Source organism: Lipotes vexillifer, unplaced genomic scaffold (genome assembly GCF_000442215.2).
Source record: "Lipotes vexillifer unplaced genomic scaffold, Lipotes_vexillifer_v1.1 scaffold213, whole genome shotgun sequence".
NCBI classification, from domain to species: Eukaryota; Metazoa; Chordata; class Mammalia; order Artiodactyla; family Lipotidae; genus Lipotes; species Lipotes vexillifer.
Window position 1 is genome coordinate 4,032,578 of NW_006780610.1, and position 5,709 is coordinate 4,038,286.

Consider the following 5,709-nt stretch of genomic DNA (forward strand, 5'->3'; position numbering starts at 1 on the left):
GAGGACCACTCTGGTTACTAGAACCACCAGAGCGGCAATAAGACGGGGAAAACCGAGTTTCCCACCTACTCTGAGTTAGGAAGTCTAGCTGGTCACCATGACCACCACCAGCAGCCTTAGAGTCTTCCCCAGTCAGGGCTTCAGACCCACAGATGTGCTCCTGGACAGAGTCCTGCAGGCCCCAGACAGACCTCCACTCCAGCTGGGGTGTGGGCAGTGGGAGCTGGGTCCTGGCTCTCTTGGGAGGGTGTCTTTGAGGGAACATCTGAGGTTGGACGAAGGGGCTTCCTGATACAGGTCTGTGCTCGGATCTGTGCCCATCGAAGGGTCGCATCTGAGGTGGGTCTGAGGATCCAGGTGAGGGTCTCTTTGAGACCAATTTGAGAAGCCTGAGGTTTATTTGTAAGTATCTTTGAGGCCTGTTTGAAGGCCTAAAGACTGGGTTGGCCTGAGCCCCAGTAGCATAAAACCAATAAAAATGTCCCAAGGCTAAGGCTTGGTATTGACCCTTCTCCCTCCATATAACAAAGAGAGTAAATCTGGCCAAGTTTGCAGCGGGTTCTTATGGCCAGGGGGCTGGTGCAGAGGCTCTCTTTCCTTTGGTGATGGATGACGTTTACCCCAAACTGCAAAACAGTTGGCCAGAGACCCCATTCTATCCCAACAACCAGCTGGCCGACCTTGACAAATCTGGCAAAGGCAATACACTTCTTGAGGACCACACCACCTGCCCATCTTCCAGGGGAGAGAGACACCACGTGCCTTATCTGAAATAGCAGTTCACCTGGTGAGCACGGGGAGCAGGACCATATTGACTGAGTGACGCTGGTGAAGACACGGAAATGTGAAGCAATTTTCTGTGGGCCAAGAGAACTACATCAGTTTTCCTGGAGTCGAGAACTTGCAAGAGCTAGCATATGAGTATCACACAAAATAAACTAAGAGAGAGCACCTTGCAAACTGTTGAGTGCTACACAAAATGAGGGCTTGCTGTTACCACCCATCTCTCTTGTTTATCACGGGAACCAAATGAGTCAGTGTGTGAAGTTGCATTGTAAACTGGAAAGCATGAAAATGTTAATTAATAGACCTAGAGAGCAGAGAAATTAAGTGTGAGAATGTGGAGATGGAGTAGACAATTAAAATATCTGCTAATTTCTCTCTTGAATTCACATTTTAGGCAATGTTTGTAAACTGAGAATTATAATTACTTTTCTCCATCACACCTCTTTTCAGATGAATACGCTGTGAGAGGATTATAGTAGCTATTAAAAATACTGTCAATTTCCTGGTAGATCAGTTGGGACTCTTTATAGAGCAAGTACCAGAAGACCCAGCACAAACTGGCTCACCCAGTAAAAGGAAGGTGTAGTTTTTATGTGATGTGAAAGTCCAAAGATAGCATGATCTTCAAGGTGGGTTTGATTCAGAGTTTGTTAATCCTGATGCTCAGGCTTGTTTCTCCATGTTGGGTACCAATAGTTCCTAGGCTTCTTCCTCCAAATGCTGGGAGAGAGAGGGGCATCCCTTCAGCCAACCATCCAACAGAATTCCTGAGCTTCATGTCTGATTGGACTAACTTGGGTCATGTACATGGGGAATGCCAGGGTCTGTTTGGCACAGGTCTGGATCAAGTGTCCATCCCTAAAACAATCACTGTGGGACATGAGAAGGTAGAATGGGCCCCCACCATACCTGGGCACTCAAGCAGACCACGGGGCTTCAGGTGTGCAGACCTGGAGTCATGTTGGTTTCTGCCCTCATTGCTGGTTCAGCATCTAAACTCTCTCTTCCCTGTATCTCCTCCTTTGCAGGCGTGATACTGGTCCAGGCCTTGTCCCGTGACCCCACATTTATTTTTATTTTTATTTTTTTTTGCGGTACGTGGGCCTCTCACTGTTGTGGCCTCTCCCGCTGCAGAGCACAGGCTCCGGACGCGCAGGCTCAGCGGCCATGGCTCACGGGCCCAGCCGCTCCGCGGCACGGGGGATCTTCCCGGACCGGGCCACGCACCCGTGTTCCCTGCATCGGCAGGCGGCCTCTCAACCACTGCGCCCCCAGGGAAGCCCCAATTCTGTTTTGTATTGACTGCATTTAAGTAGTTTGCTCTAGATGTGACCTGGTTTTATTGTCTGGGCTAGGAGCAGAGGGGAATAGGGATTTTCAGGTGGAGAGAGAGAGAGAGAGGAAGAGAGAGAGAGGAGGGGGGAGAGAGAGGGAGCGGGAAAAAGAGGAGGAGAAGGGGAAGAAGAAAGAGGGGGAGGGGCGCCAGGAAAAGGAGGAGCCAGTGAGGTGACAAGCAGCCCCCCAGGACTGTGTGTGGAACACGTGAGCACCTATCTAGCTTCCCCAGGTGCCAAGGTACAATTCTTAAAATATTGTGAACATAATTCTCAGGCAATAGAGAGTGAGCACAATCAAAATTTTATTTAACTCAGTGAGGGTTGAGCAAAGCTGATTCAAAGGAGGATATGAGAAACTCGTATGAAAAACAATGATGGAATATGATGACTAAATTGGTTACAAAATTGGTTAATATCCTATAAAGCAATAAAACCCTAACCTTTGGGGTTATTTTCTCCTCTGGATGGAAATCATTTGCACCTTATCAGTTTTCTACAAGTGAACATCTAACTTTACAGAGCATGGGCCCTGATCAATAGCAATTAGAAGGTCAAACAAAGCTGCAGGCCCTAGAGAGTCACCTGACTCTAGGTGGGCTTGTCGGCCAAGTCACAGGATGGGGAGAGAATTCACAGCCGTCTTTTTGCCGATTTCCAAGTTTTGAATAGGACTATTGGAAAGGAATCTCCTAGAGGAATGTGCAATGGGAATTTGAGTGTTGGGGGCTCAGAGTCATTATAGATGGACCCCGAAAAGAAATGTGAGCCCAACTTTCACTAAGGTGAAGTGGGGCAAGTAAGAGAAGGGTCAGTTGGTGCCAGTGGCTTAGTGGGCTCCATGTGGGGATGGGAAGATGGGTTGTACCCACCCCTGTGCCATGTTTTTTTTTTTTTGCCTGCATTGGGTCTTCGTTGCTGAGTGCGGGCTAGTTGCAGCGAGTGGGGGCTACTTTTCGTTGCGGTGCGTGGGCTTCTTATTGCGGTGGCTTCTCTTGTTGCGGAGCACGGGCTCTAGGCGCACAGGCTTCAGTAGTTGCGGCTCGTGGGCTCAGTAGCTGTGGCTCGCGGGCTCTAGAGCGCAGGCTCAATCGTTTCGGTGCACAGGCTTAGTGGCTCCACGGCATGTGGGATCTTCCCAGACTAGGGCTCGAACCCGTGTCCCCTGCATTGGCAGGCGGATGCTTAACCACTGCGCCACCAGGGAAGCCCCTGTGCCATGTTTTAGTACCTCTCCTTGGACTCAGAGTTACACTAACCTTTTTATTTTCTGAAGGCTTTTTCCTGCTTTGTTTTTTTAACTAAATTTTTATTGTGGTAAAATATACATATATATTTACATAACATAAAAATTACCATTTCAATATTTTTAAAGTGTACAGGTCAGTGGCATTAAGTATATCCACATTGTTGTACAGCCATCACCACCTTCCATCTCCAGAACTTTTTCATCATCCCAAACTGAAACTCTGTACCTGTTAAACACCAGATCCCCATTACCCCCTCCTCCTACTTCCGGGAGATGACCATTCTACTTTCCGTCTCTCTCAATTCAAATACTCTAGATACCTTATATAAGTGGAACCATACTGTATTTGTCTTTTTGTGACTGGTTTCTTTCACTTAGCATAATTTTAAGGTTTATCCCTATTGTAGTAATATATCAGGACTTCATTCCTTTGTGTTTGGATAAACAAGTGTATTTGTAAATTTAGTCAACGTACATAATTGACCTAAAAACTTCAATAGAAGGATAAATTTTAAAACCACTTGGCAAGCCACCTCTATGAAGTGATTTTTCCCAGGACCTTATACCAGATGACACCATTTTAACTGGCAGAGGTTCCATGAGCTGAAGCTGTGTGTCCCTCCCCTACAGCAAGTTTACCCCAAGGGGTATTATAATACAAACTCCACAAGGAAAAGAAGTTCGGTATTGTTCCCTCTTGGTAGAGAAAAACTCAACCTAGTTATGAGTCCAACCACAACACAAAGAAAAGCTGCACTAACTACTATATTAGTAATAGATGATGCTGGTGTGAATAACTTGTATTATATTCTAGAGCCCTTATAAGTAAAACCCCCCCGTTAATGTCTGCATTATCAGCTAGAGGATTAGTTAACGTGTGGTAGAATGAGGACTTATGCAAGGTATAAAGTGCAAAGCATTTTACTATGTATGAAAAACAAGTGCAGTCTAATTAGGAGAAAACAAACCAGACTCCATATCACACACACCTTAATGACAAGACTCCCCACCACATGTGAATGTAAAACATTTAATTTAAAAATGTTGACACTACAATATATAAAATAGCTATTATAAATGTACATAGTGTATTCTATAGCTGCCAGGTTTACTTTTCTTTTTTTTTTTAAGGAAACTGTAAGTTACACTGTGGTTAAGACTTGTATCTTCACCCTTGAAAAAGCCCACATTCTATCACAGTGATGTATGGTCAGACTTAACAGCCCCAATCGTTAAACACTTGGATCAAGTGATAACCAGTTTTATTGCAAAAGGACTCTGTACACAGTTATCAATTTTAGTACCTTAACAGCTACCCAACAAGTCATTAACATACAGAAACGTGCATCATGAGAAGCAAGAAACCATCCCTTCTGCATATTAGCAACTTGTCACTCCTGAGCAACGTGCTCACATCACTGAGGTCTGTGAACAGTCAGTCACTTTTTGCATTCATCCTGAGTGAAAGATGGAATGACTTAAGTACAAATGCAGCATATTATAAACAATTTCTTACAGAAGAAATCACAAAGTAAACCAAAGTATTTTACAGAATTTACTACAAAACACCATAAAAACTTCCTTCACTTAAGCTCTCTCTCCCCGTAGCCGGTGAGCCAACTGGATGTCTCTGGGCATGATGGTGACTCTCTTTGTGTGGATGGCACACAGATTAGTATCTTCAAATAAACCCACCAGGTACGCTTCACTAGCCTGCTGAAGCGCACCAATGACGGCACTCTGGAACCTCAAGTCGGTTTTGAAATCCTGGGCGATCTCCCTCACCAACCTCCGGAAAGGCAGCTTCCTGATCAGAAGCTTGGTGGATTTCTGGTAACGACGGATTTCTCCAAGAGCAATGGTCCCGGCCCTGTAGCGATGAGGTTTTTTTCATCCCGCCGGTAGAGGGGGCGTTTTCTCGGCCGCTTTAGTGGCCAGCTGTTTGCGGGGCGCTTTGCCACCCGTGGACTTTACGGGCAGATGCTTGGTTCGGGCCATTTTCTTTCACCCAATGCCGAAGTCTTACACCGCTTCTCCGACCGCTGCGCAGTTCCTGCTGCCCAGTAAAGAGCCGCAGCTGCCGAGCTAATGGAAGAAACTCCCCCGACTAACGACCAAACGGCTCTGTGCTCTTCATTCCTTTTTAAGGCTTATTAATATTTCATTGTATGTATATACTATATTTTGCTTATTCTTTCATCCATCGGTGGACACTTGGGTTATTTCTACCTTTTGGCTATTGTGAATAATGCTGCTGTGCACGTGGGTGCACAAATATCTGTTTAAATCCCTGCTTTCAATTCTTTGGGGTACATTCCTAGAGAAGGGATTGCTGGATCA

General features: G+C 45.7%; 1 pseudogene; it reads right to left on the reverse strand.

The window, feature by feature from the left end:
- Nucleotides 1-4,956: 4,956 nt before the first annotated feature.
- Nucleotides 4,957-5,367, reverse strand: LOC103073932 (histone H3.3 type 1 pseudogene; annotated as a pseudogene).
- Nucleotides 5,368-5,709: the final 342 nt, after the last annotated feature.